At 40.3% G+C, this 17,874-nt stretch overlaps 1 protein-coding gene across 1 annotated transcript in view; it reads right to left on the bottom strand.

The window, feature by feature from the left end:
• Nucleotides 1-2,706: 2,706 nt before the first annotated feature.
• Nucleotides 2,707-17,874, bottom strand: part of LOC125878776 (protein kinase C beta type) — a 288,745-nt gene continuing 273,577 nt past the window's right edge. The window contains exon 18 of the transcript XR_007447789.1: nucleotides 2,707-2,930. The gene's annotated coding sequence lies outside the window, so the exon portion shown is untranslated. The remainder of the gene's footprint in view (nucleotides 2,931-17,874) is intronic.

The raw sequence follows: 17,874 nt of genomic DNA, 5'->3' as shown, positions 1-17,874 counted from the left end.
GACAGACATTTCTATGGTCAATATCTCCAACATCTGGCAACTCACACCAAAAAAAAAAATAATCCAGATTTATAAATAGCACAACAGGCAAGAGGAAAAATACATACTTTTGTTTTTGGTGTGAATGCTCCCTTTAATTGTCTCGTACAGGAGCTCTCTCAAGCTTACAAAGAAATCTGGAATCTTACTGTAGTCCTCATAACAACAGTTAGAGAAAAGAAGTCGGTATCTATCTATCTATAATATATAATAATACAGATGCTTAGTTTTAATGAAAGGTGTCTCTAAATGTGGTGATACCGTGGCCTTGAGAATAACAAACACTTCCTCTGTCCCTGACACAATTTCAGACTGAAAAACATTTCTGCAAATACGAAGCATCAAACATTTAGTTGCTTAGAAACTGTGGAAGCCACAACCGGTGAATTCAACCTCAGTGTTGCATCCTCTTGGGTGTGTGTTAAACAATAAAGCAATGAAAATGCCTCAAGGATGTATGGCCTATTTATGAGGTTATGTTGCCTATGTGTTCACAGTGCAACAGAACGTTATATTGCGTAAATAACGGTGATTAACAGATGCCAGATATCACAGGAAGGAGTCTGTACATACCTCAAAATGGTCTGACTTAGTTCTGTAAAATATATTTTTTTTTATATAAATATTTTGCCATGGAGATGAGAACCTCGTCAGAAAGCTCCAGGAGACGCCACCAGACTGATGACAGTCCCTCAGTCAGTCTCAGGTCTCCACCTGATTGGTTGGAAAAAGCAAATGTGTGGGAGGTGTTGTGACACTGAAGCTGTGGCTCCATCAGGGAGACCTGTGTTTATTTATAATGCTTGCTCTATTTTCTTATTATTGTCACAGTAAATACCTCACCGGAGCTGGGCTCAGAGCTATGAGTGCCAGAATTTATTTCAACATTACATGAAATGAGACTTGATGCTCAAAATCACAGGTCAAATTAAATGTGCTCATTCATTTATTTGTGTATTACTGAGGTCATAGTTAAATGTGGTGTTATACAGTAACAGTGTTAAACTGCTATTTTCACTTAAAATGATGCATGTACTTAGGGCTGCCCCTTAATAGTCGACCAAACGTGAGTCGACCAGAAAGGTCAGTAGTCGGCAAAATTTTATTGGTTGCTTACTTGCAGGGCGGCACGGTGGTGTGGTGCCTCACAGCAAGAGGGTTGCCGGTTCGATCCCGGGCGTGGGAGCCCTTCTGTGCGGAGTTTGCATGTTCTCCCCATGTCAGCGTGGGTTCTCTCCGGGCACTCCGGCTTCCTCCCACAGTCCAAAGACATGCAGATTGGGGACTAGGTTAATTGGTGACTCTAAATTGTGCGTAGGTGTGAATGTGAGCGTGAATGGTTGTTTGTCTCTATGTGTCAGCCCTGCGATAGTCTGGCGACCTGTCCAGGGTGTACCCTGCCTCTCGCCCGATGTAGCTGGGATAGGCTCCAGCCCCCCCGCGACCCTCAAGAGGATGAAGCGGTTAGAAGATGAATGAATGAATGAATGCTTACTTGCAGAGAAACTCCATTAGGAGTTGCGCCTTGTCAAAATAAATCAAAACCTATATGACTGGACCATGTGGGAATTTAATTTGAAAGGACAGACACAGGAAGTGGCCATGCTCAGCAGTCAGACAGGAGTCAGGTTACAAACCAATCACGGCTGACAGATATCTTTCTCTTCTTCTGTAAATATTCAGTCTGATAAATACGGAAAAGTTGATCATGTTAGTGCAGGGCTACCCAGAGCTTTACACCTGTCCCACAGACGATAGGCCAACACACTTATAAACAGCTCCTGGAAGAAGATCAGCTCTGCACTCAGGATTTCAGGTAAATAGGCTATGATGCTTGTTAAAATTCCTTAGAAACTTCAGACGCAACCTGCCGCCACGCTCTTGAAAGCTGGCACAAAAAAGGCACAAGAGTAGCGCCCAGCACCTGACCTCGCTTTTTCCAGGTGGTTAAAGATGCAGCATGTGTACAGCCTCTAATTTCCAGGGCTGGTACCTGCGGTTATTCCACAGGCTAGTTAATAACATGTCAGGCAGGAAATCCAAAGTGTGGGATCATTTTGAGAAGGTGAAGGATGAACCAACACATTCTCACTCCGACCTCGTCACATATTGACTTTCCACGTCCACATACGAAGTACAAGGTACTCTGGGTGTGTTGGTTGTTGACGTTCTGGGACACAGTGTCAAGTTCTGCTTGTTACATGCATTGTCTTCTTTCAAAATACACTTCTGTTTTCACAGGAAATTTACTGTTCACATACAGTTTCTTTCAAAATAAACACACTGTGTCACTACAAAATTGCGAATTGTCCTTTTTTTCCTTCAACAATAAACACGCGTGGTTAGGTTTAGGAAAAAAGAACAGGGTTTGGCTTGAGAATCTTACAGGACACGAACACCGCTCTCTCAGGTGAAAGTTGGCATTTGTTGGACCCATCCAGCATGCCACAGTCGGACTTTCACCACCTTAACTCGTCCTTCATCCTTGTCCCGCCTGATGCCGCTAGGCGCCATTAAACTATAACAGCAACCAGCCGCGCATCATGCCGACATAAAGGACGCCTTTTTTCGTTGGTTTCTGACGCTGCAAGTCACTGCCCAAATGCCAGATTTCGACAACTTCAGCTTGAGACTGGGCTCGATGAACCCAAGGTGATATGTAAACTCATCTTCATTGGTCGACTACAAACATGACGTATCATCTGAAACATGGAAGTAGCTACATGCCCATTAGCCCACAGCGTCATTAACAGGCGGCTCGCTCAGTGTGTGACGTGCACTTGGAGATAAAATATAGGCCTATATTAATGAAGGTTCATTAGTACGGTTTTGTGTTTCTCTGTAATGTAGCACAGTGTTAACAATGTTACTGATACTATTCTTTCTCACACCTTCAACTCAAACCATTGTGTTGCCCCGCCCAACATATATCATTTAATAATTAAACTAATATTGTAAACATGCGGGCAACTAGTCGACTAATGGCCCTAAGTGACGACTATTGGTTGACTAGGAAGATTCTTAGTCAAGGGCAGCCCTAATGTGGATACAGACATCCATTAATCAGTTCATATAAGTATGCCATTTGTGGACAGACAGACAGATGGATGGACAGACAGATCATAGCGCTTCTCTGTTTCTGACTTTCCTGGATCATTAATGGTTTATTTTGAAAATTAATGAGAATCTCACTTCGTGGATATGTGTGTGTGTGTGTGTGTGTGTGTGTGTGTGTGTGTGTGTGTGTATGCACGCGTGCTCTCCTCCCCATCTCTCTGGATTCTGGCCCGGTGCCAAACAGCAATTGGTTTTCATTCTACCAGAAACAAAAGACCAGCAATGACAGTGAGAGCGAGAGAGTGCGTGAGCGTGTGAGCAGAGGAGAAAGAGAGAGAAAGACAGAGAGAGAGATATAAGAAGTGAAAGAGAGAGAGGGACTTACAGGGGGAAGGGTCTGTACAGATTTCACATCTCAGTGAGCATGGAGGACGGAGCGAGAAATGACTGGAGATTAGAAATGGAGAGTGTAAGAGAGAGAAATAAAGACATGGGGAAGGGAGGGGGAGATGAAGGTGAGAGCTTTTTTTTCAAGTTTGTTAAGTTTGTAATTAAGCTACTAAATGGCAAGAAGAGCGAGTCCTTCACTGACATTCAGAAATGCTGCAAAATGCATGCTGCAATTCTAAAAGAAAGAATAAACCCTGAAGTGTTCCACTTATAAGACTGTATTTAATATAACAATGACCGTGTTCGTCTGGAGCATCTTTTAGTAATAAATGCCCCCTCAGGTACCTGCCATCTTTCCTGCCTACGAAGGTGAGACATAAACTAACTTTTTAACCATGCCTTCATGTACACTACCAGCTGCGTCGGGAACAGAATTGTTTGCATACTTGCCTATGTATTATCTGTATTACTGGAGGATTCCACTAGAGGGCACACCAGAGAACTCAGCAGCTAACGGTGCTGACTGCATGGACAGTGCTGACTGCTGTGGTCAAGACGCCTTCACTCCACTATATGTAGCAAATAGTTGTGTGCTGCTATATTAATGCTCCAAGTGTCACATATGTAACCTTTAAACAAGATTTTGCTGACTAACTCTAACTTAGTATCCAGGCAATGGTTGAATTGAGATACGATGAGATAAGTGTGACTTATTTGCTGTCTAATAACTTAAGATGTATGGGACGCCTTACCCAGGGTAATGATACCTAACATTTTCACATAAATGAATTATAATTTTGTTACTGGATGTTGACAGGCGATACTGCAGAATTTAAGATATTTTATTACCATTCATTTTCCTTGTTTTTTATGTTTCTGCTGCTGTTTTGTATGGAAGCCCATTTCCGCAGGGGTGCTGAAAAAAGATCCTGTGAGTCATAACGAGAAATTTTCTCAAAATGATGACTTACTTACCTCAGAGTTAATGACTTAGTATTTCAAAAATATTTAGAAACGCTACTAAGTCATTATTTTCAGACATTAATTATTTTGAGATATTGATTCTTTAGTTAATATTTTAAGATACGTCATTATTTTGAGACACTAAGTAGTTTTTTTGAGACACTAAGTCATTTTGAGACACTAAGTCATTATTTTGATACTAAGTTGTTATTTTAAGATACTAAGTCATTATTTTGAGACACTAAGTCATTTTGAGATACTAAGACATTATTTTGAGACACTAAGTTGTTATTTTGAGATGCTAAGTCATTATTTTGACACACTAAGTCATTATTTTAAGATACTAAGCCATTATTTTGAGACACTAAGTCATTATTTTGAGATACTAAGTCATTATTTTGACACACTAAGTCATTATTTTGAGACACTAAGTTGTTATTTTGAGATACTAAGTCATTATTTTGACACACTAAGTCATTATTTTAAGATACTAAGCCATTATTTTGAGACACTAAGTCATTATTTTGAGATACTAAGTCATTATTTTTAAACACTAAGTTATTATTTGGAGATACTAAGTCATTATTTTGACACACTAAGTTATTATTTGGAGATACTAAGTCATTATTATGAGATACTAAGTCATTATTATGAGATACTAAGTCATTATTTTAGGGTAATACGTAATTATTTTAAGATATTAAGTCATTTCGAGATACTTAGTCATTACCTTGATTAAAATTACTTAATAGGATCCTTTTTATTCATCACACTGGCAGTCGTGGCCTTCCATCATTTTGTACCTCGTCTCGATGTTTAATCTCACTGAACATTTCTTTCTCTCATGTTAAAACTACCATCAGCTGCAAACGTCATATATTATGCAGTTAAAAAAAACTAGACATCATCCAGTCAGTGTTTTCCTCTCTTGATCTGATGGTAACAACTTAACTGCTTCACTCATACAATTTGCCTCATAGTGCTTTACAGAGACTCTTGAGTTTTAATGGAGAGTTTTAGTGTTCCATAAAGGCTTTTTTACCTTAAGTGAGAATCTTACAGACATTTTTGAGCATATAACATTATTTACAGTATTTTATTGGCACCAGAATCATTACTGGTTGTACTTTTCTTCTCATAATCCTCCTATACTACATCCTTGCTCCCGAGTTTCTGCAAACTGATATTTAAATTCATCTTGCGTTTTACTGTGTTAAATGTTGGACTGCACAGCTGTGTTCAGTGTTGTCATCACAGACATGAGATGGAATGTCAAAAAAGGGGGATGCTGATATACCAGGGACAGATTTATGCATTTATGCTCTTTAATTGCTTTGTTTATTGCATCCCAAATTTGTTGTTGCTGTGATAATTTCATTTAGTTCTGGATATAATTGACTGGTGCCTTTGATTTTTATAACACCCTAAAATTTTTATGATTCAATTCTACTCACCAGGACACACACACACACACACACACACACACACACACACACACACACACACACACACACACACACACACACAGTTCCTTTCTTCCCTCTCCATCTCCATATCAATGGCTGCAGGACAATCAACTCACTGGTTCACACCAGCAGTCTGGCAGACATTCACACACACTGAGCCTTTTTCTCCCTCGTTTTCTTTCTCCTACTTCCTGAGCCCGACTCTTTCTTTTGTGCGTCTCACTCACATGATGATGGAACAAGAAAAAAAAAAAAACATATCACAAAACACAAATTCATATTTTAGCCGCCAGGTTGGCACTTTCATCCACAGCTGTTTACCATCAAACAGTAAACAACACAAGGGCCTCCAAGGGTACAAACATTTTTGCAATACTTCAACAGTACAACACTCTTTTAAATTATTATTCTTATTTAATTCTTACTTCTTGCATTTATATGTGACACATTTGTAGTATGATGCATATATTTGTAGGTTTTTTTTATTTATATATAATATAATATTTTATATATTGTAACATAATGCACATATCTTTATATTTTTTTTTTTACATACTTCTTATTTTCTATTTTCTTACAATTTCCTGATGCTTATAAGAGCAACTGTAAATGACCCAATTTCTTCCAGGAAATAAAATAAAGTATTTCTGATTCTGATCACCTGAAGCAAAAAATGTCTTCTGAAGCACTTTGCTCAACTGTTTCTGTATCAGGAAACAAAATCACAAAGTAAGTTAGTTAAGAAATCATGCATCGCAGCTCAGTAACAAGTATTTCGAAATATGCATTAGGCTTAAGAAGTCTTAAAAAGTAACTGTCTTGTTCTCAAACTGCAGACCAAAATAGTATGATACGACTAAACTGAGCCCCGTGCTCTCACTAGAAGGAACAGAGTGAAAACAGAAACAAGAATACTGCAGAGCAACACAGCTGATTGTAGGCTTGCACCCCGAAAATGTCAACAGTCGTCAGCGTCTGGTACTTGTGTATTTTAAATGGATTAAATGACTTTAAGAGGCCTTCAAGTGCTCATAGAGATTCTGCAGAGAAGTATGCAACTGTTGAGCTGACATTAAAACATGCAAACAGACTATTTGAACAGTAGGAAATACATACTGGGTGTAGCGGATACAATAAAGGCTAAAACACACATAGAAAACATCTTAAAATAAGGGAAAATAGTGCAATATAAATTATTAATGATGGGATTATTGTGCACAAAACAACAGCAGCAGAACAGACTGAAACAAAAATAAATAAATACAGAAAATAGTCATAAAATACAGACAAAAACATGAGACACTCGTCAGTGTCACTGCAGCTCAGTGAACTATTATGTGTGTATAGAAATGTGTGTGTGTGTGTGTGTGTATGTCAGAATGTCGATCCTGTTTTATTTTGATGACAAGACAATTTGCATAATTCCCATAACCGCCCCTCTTTTCCCTCCCCTCTGCATGTTAATGAGCCGTCGCCTTGGACACGCTAATTAAACAGGATCCTGCACACTCACCCAATCAGGAGTACAGAGGAATGTAGATATCACACACAAACACACACAACACACACACACACACACACACACACACACACACACACAAAACACCGACTCACTGTTGTGGATCTGTTCTTACTGGGCGAGCTGTTGCAGTAAAGCAACAAAAACACAAACCTGAGTCAGACCCATGTTTGAGGATAATACACTGTGCAATACACTGACGGCTGCGTGTGTGTGGCCACCATTGACCTAAGAGAAGTCACATGACTACTTTTCTTGTGTAGAGTGGTCTCTCTCTCTCTCTCTCTCTCTCTCACACACACACACACACACACACACACACACACACACATACAAACACCACCATAAATAAGGTGTCTAGACGGCACAGCTGTCAGTCTGCCTGCTGGTGTGTTGCACATACAAATCAACAGAGTGACAAATAGAGAGGGGGGAGGCAAGTGGTAAAGTGTCACACATGCACACTAGAGGCATGTTTCTCCTACACATCATAGGAACCCTAAGTTTTATTCACTTTTGTCAATCTATTCTGTTCTGATCTCCCCGTGAGTCCATGTTTTCTTCTCAAATGCTAGATCTTTAAAACTTGCTAAAGCTCTTGGACCACAGCTGTATCGAATTAGTCTAACACTCAAGCTCTGACATCAACTTTAAAACTAACATAGAAAAGGCGTCAGAAAAAAAAAAGCAATTGTGAGCAACTGCCACTTCAGCCCAGTTACCAGAATAAATGTTGACACTGTTTATTTCTTTAAACCACAGATATGAAACATTTGTACATTATTATGTAGCCAATACGTTGAAACTTTACATTTCTTTATGTTGTAAAAACATTGTAGTTAACATGTGGTTGTGTTTAGGCACAAAAACCACTTGGTTATGATTAGGAAAAGATTGTATTTTGGCTTACAATACCCAGTTTTGGTGGCACAATCACAGCTGGAGATGCAGCCAATGTCTGCATAAGAGACCTAGTTTCAGTGGCACAGTCATTGACATATGCCGCCAATGTCTTGCTCAAAAACATTAGGTTTTGATGGCACATTCGCGGCAGGAGATGCCACCAATGTCTCTTGAAAAAACAGATAGTTTTGGTAGCACAATTGTCCCTAAAAATGCTGACAATGTCTTGATAAAAAACTCCAAATTTTTGATGGCACCTTACCAGCTGGATGCCGACAATTTCTTGTCACAAAACTGCTAGTTTTGGAGGCATAATTGTTGCTAGAATTCTGCTGATGTCCGATAAAAAACAGAGTTTTGGTGGCACATTTGCAGCTGGAAATGCAGACGATGGCTCACCACAAAAAACCTACTGGTGGTGGTACCTGGTGGCACAATTGTCGCGAGATATGTCCCCGATGTCTCGCTCAAAAACACCCAGTTTTGATGGCGCAATCTCAGCTGCAGATGCCAGCGACGTCTCGCCACAAAACAGCTAGTTTTGGTGGTAGAATCGTCACTGGAAGTGTTGCAGATGTCTTGCTCAAAAACACCCAGTTTTGATGGTAGATTTGCAGCTAGAGATGCTGCCAGTGTCTTGTGAAAAACAGCTAGTTTTGGTGGCACAATTGTAGCTAGAAATGCCACCAATGTCTTGACAAAAAACACCCAGTTTTGTGGCACATTTGCAGCTGGAGATGCCGGCGGTGTCTTGCCACAAAACAGCTAGTTTTGGTAGCACAATTGACTCCAGATATGCCACTGATGTCTCGCTCAAAAACATCAAGTTTGATGGCACATTCGTGGCTGGAGATGCTGCCAATGTCTCACGAAAATACAGCTTATTTTAATGGTAAAATTGTTGCTAGAAATGCCACCAATATCTTGACAAAAACACAGTTTCGGTGGTACATTTGCAGCTGGAAATGATGTCATTATAAAACAATGGTTTTTGTTGTTTTTGGTTTCGATTCGTGGTCTGCAGTTTGGCAGCCATCTTGCCTAGCTGTCATGCAATCCACCATCCCCTCTGCCTCCAGATGAGTCAGCTCACGTACATCTTATCAGAATGACATCACTTTCACAGAAACATTGATATGATACATATCAATCATAGAGACCATTAACTTAACATCAATGTTTAAACAATAATTTGCATAATGTTTGTGTACAGGATTCATTTTCTGATATCATAACTTGTGAATGCAGTGCTTTCCTACAGCATCCATGAACCCAACAGCAAGGACAGGGAGAGCAGATACTGCTTGCAAACAAATTGCCATGAAACAATAAAGCCGACTAAACTGATTAATTAGTCTACATCCTATGTCTTTAACAAGTTTCTGTAAGTCTCTCCAAGCTGTTTTCATAGTGCATCGAAATAAAAGGAAACAATGGCTTTCCCAAAGGTAGGCAATTAATAAAAAAGATTAACGACTTTGGGAATGGTCAGCAGTAATGTGTTAATGGGATAAAACTCGCAAAACCACCTGCATGCTAGAGAGGAGAGGAGAAGAGAGATTTAAATCTGTTCTTAAACTCAATAGGGCAACAATAGCCCTTGGCAAAGACACACACACATACACACAGTCTGGGTAGCCTGAGATTCTCATTGTTATTCTGAACACAGTTGTGGTCACAGACAGGGCCAGGCAGGAGTGCAGGCAGACACACACACACACACACACACACACACACACTGAAGCACATGTTGTCATGACACATTACAAATGCTAAATACCATACAAGATTAAGAAATACAAAAGCAGCACTAATTTGCATTCACACAATTGCACACACACATACACACACACACACATGCACGCACGCACGCACGCACGCACGCACGCACGCACGCACGCACACACACACACATTCCTTCACTGCCAGAGTAACATCTGCCACCAATAGACTCTTTCTTTTAGAGCAAGCTTTCTTCCTGGCACTTCATGAGACAGCATGAGAGGGAACCGGCAGCAAACAGCAAGAATACAAAGTATGGAAACATTTCCAATATGAAATATAAGCAGCAACAGTTTCACCTCAGAATAACTCATAACTCTTTGAGGTGTTACAGAATGAGTAACTATAATCCACTCAAAGGACAAGAATGTAATTTAACTGTCACGTTGGACTTCATAGACTTTAAGACTTCAATGCAACTGATGAAACAGCTGCAGCCTGTTTTACCACAACTCTCCACTAGAGGTCGTTAAATCAAAGACTTGGTGCCAGTGGCTCACAGACATAAAACCAATATGTTCTCATCTCCTAGACCTAAATTAAGGCTCCTAATCTGCTGTAAACTGTAAGGCTTCCCAACGTCCACTCAGGGTGTTACTGACCGCGCTCGTCCTTCTGCAAAGCACATTATGTCCAACAGTCTGACCTCTGATCTTTACATGAATATTAGTCAATGTCCACCTGTCTCTGCCTTTCACCATGAGCTGCTTACCTCTTTCCCATAACCAGAAATGTCAACTGAATTCCACTCAGTGAAATCCAGGGGCGCAGATGGGTTTTTTAAAGTGGGGGGGGGGGCTGTCAGCAAATGTTAGTTATTTTGTGTAAATGCATATATATATATATATATATATATATATATACATATATACAGCTGCAATAAACATTAGAATCGTGAGTTTTCTGACTGAATGAACATTGGTAAACAAAGGTCTATCTGATCAACACTAGCCATACATGATCAAACTGTTGCTGCTTACTACAACATTAAAGATATTCACCTACAGCCTAGAATGCTGTTATTTTACATTTAGCCTACTTCAGGTAAGTCCAAATGCCTTCTCATTATTGTCAGACTAGCTACTCAACATTACAAAACAAATATTTGCCACATCTGGGAAAGTCAACAGGCAACAGGCATAGGATATTTACATCTTTTGGTTCTTGAAAAAAAAACAAAAAAACGCTGTGATTAGTTTTCTTTCTTCTCTGGCTTCAAGTGGCAGAAAAATCACCAGCTCAGTCATTAGACAGTTGTATATGATCACTATGGTTACCGCTACAGGCACAGGCACAGGCACAGCTACCAGCTCCTCTTAGGACCCCCGTGCGTTATGGTGCGTTACATTTACATTGGAAGTCGGAACTCGGAGCTCCGAACAACATAACCTCCAAACTGAGCGCTTCCCAGTTTAAAAACTGGGACATGGAACGTGGAATTTGAAAAAAAATGGACAGTTAATGAAATGAAACAAAAAACCCAACGTTTATGCTTGTAGATGCTAGATTTCAGTGCTTTTCCAACTTCAAAACTCCGACTTACGAGTACAACTGAACGCACCATCAGTCGTAGCACAAACACCGGGCAGCGTTATTAACCGAGAATTACATGGAAAATTGAACACCTTGCTTTCCCAACTCTGCAAGGATCTGCTCGAGCCTTTCTCCTTCTTGAATTGGTGTAATGTGGATTGATCACTGACAAGGCTACTGCCGCTGCCATTTCAACTTTATGCTGCAATGTAAGTTAGCCTAACTAATGGAACATTGATCCTCTTTTTGTGGGGGGAGCAGTGGGGGGGATGGATCGGGGTCACTACAAATCTGGGGGGGACACTCCAAAAGTAAGTCAATCCCCATAGACCCCCATGTTAAAATGCCCAACTTTCCAGCAGAAATCAACATGTTTAAAGGCTGTTTTTTGGTCTCTGGCTAATTTCCCTGTTCTTGAAAACTGTGCAGAGGCTTGATTTTTATGCAACTCACCCACTTAAATCTTTTGAAGTCTTAAAGATATACATAATCAAGAGTATGACTGCTTTGAGTGACAGGTGGGTCACTACCCACGGTGTTAGGTAACTGGGTGCTACTGGGTAAGGTAACATAACAATGGCATAACCCCAGATTCATAGAGTAGAGGAGTAGCCATAGCTGTCACTGTTTCAGTGTGTTTTCAGTTCAAGAAAGTTACTGTACTGTACTAAATTAAATTTCTCCTTTAAGTACATTTTGTTTTAATATTTTTAAACCTGTTTTTCGCTGGTGAAAATTAGCATTAGCATTATCACAGTCAACTATAGACTCTATAAGCAGCATGCTAATCAAGCTAATAGTTAGCGTTCAGGTTATCTCTAACGTCTCCTGGCTCCAAAAATCCAAGATGGTGATGACCAAATTCCCAAACTCGAGGCTTCGAAGTGGGAGTCCACAAACCTATGGGTGACATCACCGTGGCTACATTCAGCAAAACTGATAGGAAATTAAATGAGCTCTCACAAGAAAAACAACAAGACCTCCACTCACATAAAGTGACCACCTGTGGGCATCGAAACTAATCAAGTGATCATAAAAAATAATTGAAACAACCATTCCCATCGAGAGTTGCATATTGCTCAATACGTACAGTACAGTACATTCATACCCTTACTGTGCCTTACAGACTTTCATGTATTCTCATGTACAGTAGTAGTCTTTATAGCACTTAAACACTACATGTCACATTCACCCGTTCACACACACATTCACACACTGGTGGTGGAAGCGACCAAATAAAGTGCTACTCATCTTATACGCACTCATACACTGACGGAACAGCCACAAGGACCAATTTTGGGTTCAGTGTCTTGACGAAGGATACTTCAACATGCGGACTGGACAAGCTGAAGATTGAACTTCCGATCTTCTGAGTAGTGGATGACCTGCTCTGCTTCCTGAACCACAACCCCCCAATTTCATGCTGCAAATACTTTCTCCTTCACTACATTTATCAGACAGCTGCGGTTACTTTATAGATTAAGAGCTTCCATAAAAAACATATGATTAGTTTATTATATAGTGTAGTGTTAAAAATTAAAATACCCAACAGTAACTATATAAAATAGTAAAACTAACAGGGGGCATTTTTTTCTGAATTACCGTAAAACTAAAATCCTACTCTCAATTAAATGCCCAGTCCCTTTTACTAGCCCAGTGTGGCTACACATTTTGATGAATAAACACCTGTCTCAGTCGGACACCTGGTCTGGTTGCCAAGCCGTTCATTTTTTTTTTTTTTTTAAAGAAGTTCTTCAGATGCATCAAACCCGGCTGTTGGCTACCTAAAATTATGTGTCCATTACCATGTAAGTTATTCATATTCCTTTAGTCTGTAAGGGTCCTTAGATTAAAAGAATCAAAAGGGTTTTTCGTGAAAATTAATTCAAGTTGTGAGTGTTGTTTTAACAGGATAAAGTGGTGTGTTGGTATCCTGGATGCTGTAATCCTCAAATGCTGTAACTCTCTCTGATGCTCTGTCTGTCAAAGCTAGATCAAAAGATGATTCATAATTGATATCTTATCTGAAGCCTAGTTCTTAAACAAGTAATATTCATACTGGTTTAAATAATAATAATAATTTGATTTTATTTCTTAAATATAGGCCTGTTGATTTCAGTGATTTAAGCAAATAATATCCCAGGCTATTAATTAATTTTTTATGGTATAAGTACTTTTACTTTTCATACTTACAATTTGCTGGCAATATTGATGTTCTTTTATTTAACTGACATTGCACAATGTTTGCTTGTAATGGAGTATTTTCACACTGCAGTACTGCTACTTTTACTCAACACTTAACTTTAGTGAAGGATTAAATGCCTGCCACAACTGGCATTAAAAAGCAGTATAGTAGTAAAACCAGGTTTTGCATGTTTGTGCCCAATAGCCCCTTTTCCACCAACATTTCCAGGAACTTTTATTACCACAAATTTGTTTACCTGGATAAAAGAATTCCTGGTAATGTGTGTGGTTTGCATTTCCACCTCACCCCAAGTTCCAGAAAATGTATTCAAATTATTGTGATGATGTAGATGATTTGGCGTGTGTCCTGTAATCCATGCATGTTAAACATATATGTATATATACTGATTTTATTTATCTCACTTTCCATTTATGTGACTAAAGCGACATAATATTTGTGCGACAATGCATTCAAGAGCATGGGCTACTCTAAAAATTCTTCTTACCATTTCATTTTAAGATGCTGCAACATCGAAGCTTCTGAAAAGTGTTGTGCTATTCGACAAAATCAAATCAGGGAGGAAGACAAAAAGCAAGCATGAAAACTGTAAGAATTCAAACCTGGATTTGGTCGGAGTGACCTTTGGTGCACCAGCATAAATAGTTTTCAAAACAATCCCTGTTTGTAATTGCAAAATTGTACACTATGATAGATACACTGTATTCATTATTTATCCTACTCTGCTTTCCCTTTTGCTGAATGGATGTTGCATGTTGTCCATTTTTGCAGCGTAATGTTTGCTATACTTGATCTATTTTATTTTCTCTTACACACAATATTTTGAATGTATTGATTTTTTTCAGAACATCCAATTATAAAGTTGGACTGAGTTCTCTCAAAGGGCAGACAGGCAGTGGGTCCTTTTCTCACTCCTCACATGGATGTAATGCTACAAACAAGTGTTTGCAGCTGCCCCCGGCCCCAAACAAGCCAATCTGCATACGCCAACACACACACACATACACACACACACACACACACACACACACAAACAAGAGCACACACAGCCTGGTCTTCATCAGGCAGCATTGGCACTGCGCCCTGAGACGTCGGCACACATCACGGGCACAAAGGAGCGAAGGAAACCCAGACAAAAAAATAGACAAAACAAAAAAAAGAAAGGAGGCTAAAATAAGCACACAGGAAGAAACAAAGCGCAGCGGATGGCGGGACGGCAGAGAAATAAAGAAGGATAAAAGAAAGCGTACCTCGTTTCTGATCCTCACCACACAGGGAGAGCAGGAGGGATGTTGCTCTTGATTGCTACAGGGTCCACCTGTCTGTCTGTCTGTCCTTCTGCCTGCCTGGATCTTTGTGTCTGTGTATCTGTCTGCCATCTGTACCTGTCTGTCTGTCTGATGTCTCATATTTTCTAATGTGCCTTTGTGTTTCGCAGGGTCAGTGTACTGGTGTTTTTCACATCTTAATCTGCAATTTTTTGTGCTGTCTGTGTGACTACCTGTCTGCAGGTCAATCTGCACTTGTCTGTTTGTCTGTCTGGATGTGTCTCTGTCTGTGTTTGTTTGTCTGTCTGTGCATGAATCTCTGTTTTGTCTCTCACATTTTCTGCAGCTTTTCTCGTCTACCTGCCTCCAGACACAGTCTGCCACTGTCTGTCTGCAGCATTAGACCTCTACAAACACACACACACACACACACACACACACATACACACATACACAGAAGCATGAATGGACAGACAACCATGTTAGGCTCAACAGCACAAAGGCAGCCAGACGCTTCAGCGCGGAAAAAAAGTGCAGAAAAACACGCAGGAAGCAGAGTCGAGATGGGATGCAGGATGCAGGGAGTCCATTAAGTTCAGCGGCCATCTTGGAGGACACACAGCAGTGCACAACAAGCCAATGGGAGATGATACCTTTTTGTTATGAAAGCATAAGAGATGCCTGGGCCAGCCCTCCGTCCAAAGTTTGGACACAAGCCAAGTCGGGCATCCCACACCGACCAGATTTCCTCTGTTCAATCCCAGCATGCCTTGGCACGCCAACGAGTGACTGCAGTCACAACGGCAAAAAAACAGAGATGAGACAGAGAGAGAGAGAGAGAGACAGAGAGGCTGGATCTGTGCCATGTCTTCCTTGTAGTGAGTTAATGAAGCAAGAAAAGCTTGGATACACTTCAAGCATCAACTTTCACACACACATGCACACAGCGGGCACAAAAACCCGAGCCAGCACAGACAGCAGGCATATTGAACGCGTCTTTCATATTTATTTTAACATGTTCCCACCTCCTGCACAAACAAAAAGCCCAACAAGGCAAGCAGCCACCAACCTGTCGGGAAACTGGACGTCTTTGTTTATGGTTAAATCGTGTTTGTTTGATGTCTTGATTAATGTTTGAGTGTTTTTCTAGGTAAAGCAGGATCATGGTGCAAAGAGGAAATAAGGAAAAGCCAAGAAATATATTTTTGTGTTCAGCGTGGCAGTCCTTACCTGGCAAATAAGTGACGAGTGGAAGGGAGGTGTTGTTGTGTTCAGTCTCTGGCTGACTGTCTGGGATTTCGGGATGTCTGGGTGGATGGGAAACTAACATGGTGTCTGAAATAAAAGATGGGCAAAGAGGAGGAAGAGGAGATCGGGTTGGAGAGGTGACAACAAGCAGAGGGACGAAGACAAAGAAGAGCACATAAATGGCGGTAAAGAGCATGTTAGTGAAGGAAACATTTATCTGTAATAACACAGTTTGGTCTTCATCAGGCTGTGTTGGCACTGCGCCCTGAGACGTCGGCACACATTACGGGAATTTTGTTTTTACCAGAAAACAAGTAAAAATGTGTTATGAAATTTAAAGCACTGCTAGGCAACAAAAAACGCATCATTACTATGAATTAAAGTGTTTAATCAGAGTAAGACATGCCAAATACACACTTTGCCAATATGAAACATCAAGAAAAGGTAATATTTGTAACTCCAAGCTACACATAGATCTTAGAAAATTTTGTTCTCATTTTTCTTTGTAGTGGTGTGTAGGGCAACTTAACTGATGTAGAGATAGAAAAACTATGTCCAGACCTTTCACCAGGTAACACAAAGACAATCTGTCCCTCAGAGACAGGCTGCAACTTCAAGAAATATCAAACAACATCAGCCCTGGACCCTGACGAGCAGGCCAGAAAGCAGAACAATGAAAACAAAGTAAAAGTACTGAAAGCTCACCTCAAACTGCAGAACAGCACATCGCCTTAACGACCTCTCCGCCAGGATGAATACAGAAACAAAAAGATTCAGGATGAGACAGCCGACCATCAACAACTGGAAACAAAGCTGAAGTCTCATACTAAAAAGGTGAGTGAGGACCAGGAGCTGATTAGTAACCCGAGGGGCCGAGCAGGAGACCCTCTGTCAGACACGGAGCAGCAGGTAGAGGACCTGAGGGTGAGACTTGAAAGAACAGACCTCAACCAACCTTGAGTTTGCCACCAAGCTCCAGGCTGAGAAAGAGGTGAGTCAGTCCCTCCGGGCAGAAACTGCCAAGGTGAAGGGAGAGCTGAAAGAACAGGATTTCTGAACACAAAATTATTTAGCAACTCAGAATCTGAGTGTAATATCTTTCCAGTCTGGCAGGTAAAAAAGCACCAAAGGTAAAAGACCGTTAGTTCCTGTTGAGTGTAGGAGGATTTGAATAATTGATGAAGTAACCCTGCTGTGTGATCCATGTGTAAATGAGCACTGTACCTCTTTTAAATTGGAGACTGCAAAGGAAATGCACAGGCTTAAAGAGAAAGCTCACCCCAAAATCGAAAATACATACCTGTAGTGTTATTTATCAGTCTAGATTGTTTTGGTGTGAGTTGTCGAGTGTTGAAGATATCGGACGTAGAGATGTCTGCCTTCTCTCCAGTATAATGGAACTAAATGGCCCTCAGCTTGTGGTGCTCAAAGTGCCTAACAATACATTTAAAAAACTCAACAGCAATGTCTCTTTCCAGAAATCATGACTCAGTTACTCAGTAT

Source organism: Epinephelus fuscoguttatus, linkage group LG19 (assembly GCF_011397635.1).
Source record: "Epinephelus fuscoguttatus linkage group LG19, E.fuscoguttatus.final_Chr_v1".
Classification (NCBI taxonomy): domain Eukaryota; kingdom Metazoa; phylum Chordata; class Actinopteri; order Perciformes; family Serranidae; genus Epinephelus; species Epinephelus fuscoguttatus.
Note: the sequence above shows the minus strand (reverse complement) of the source record. Positions and strands in the feature narration are given on the sequence as shown.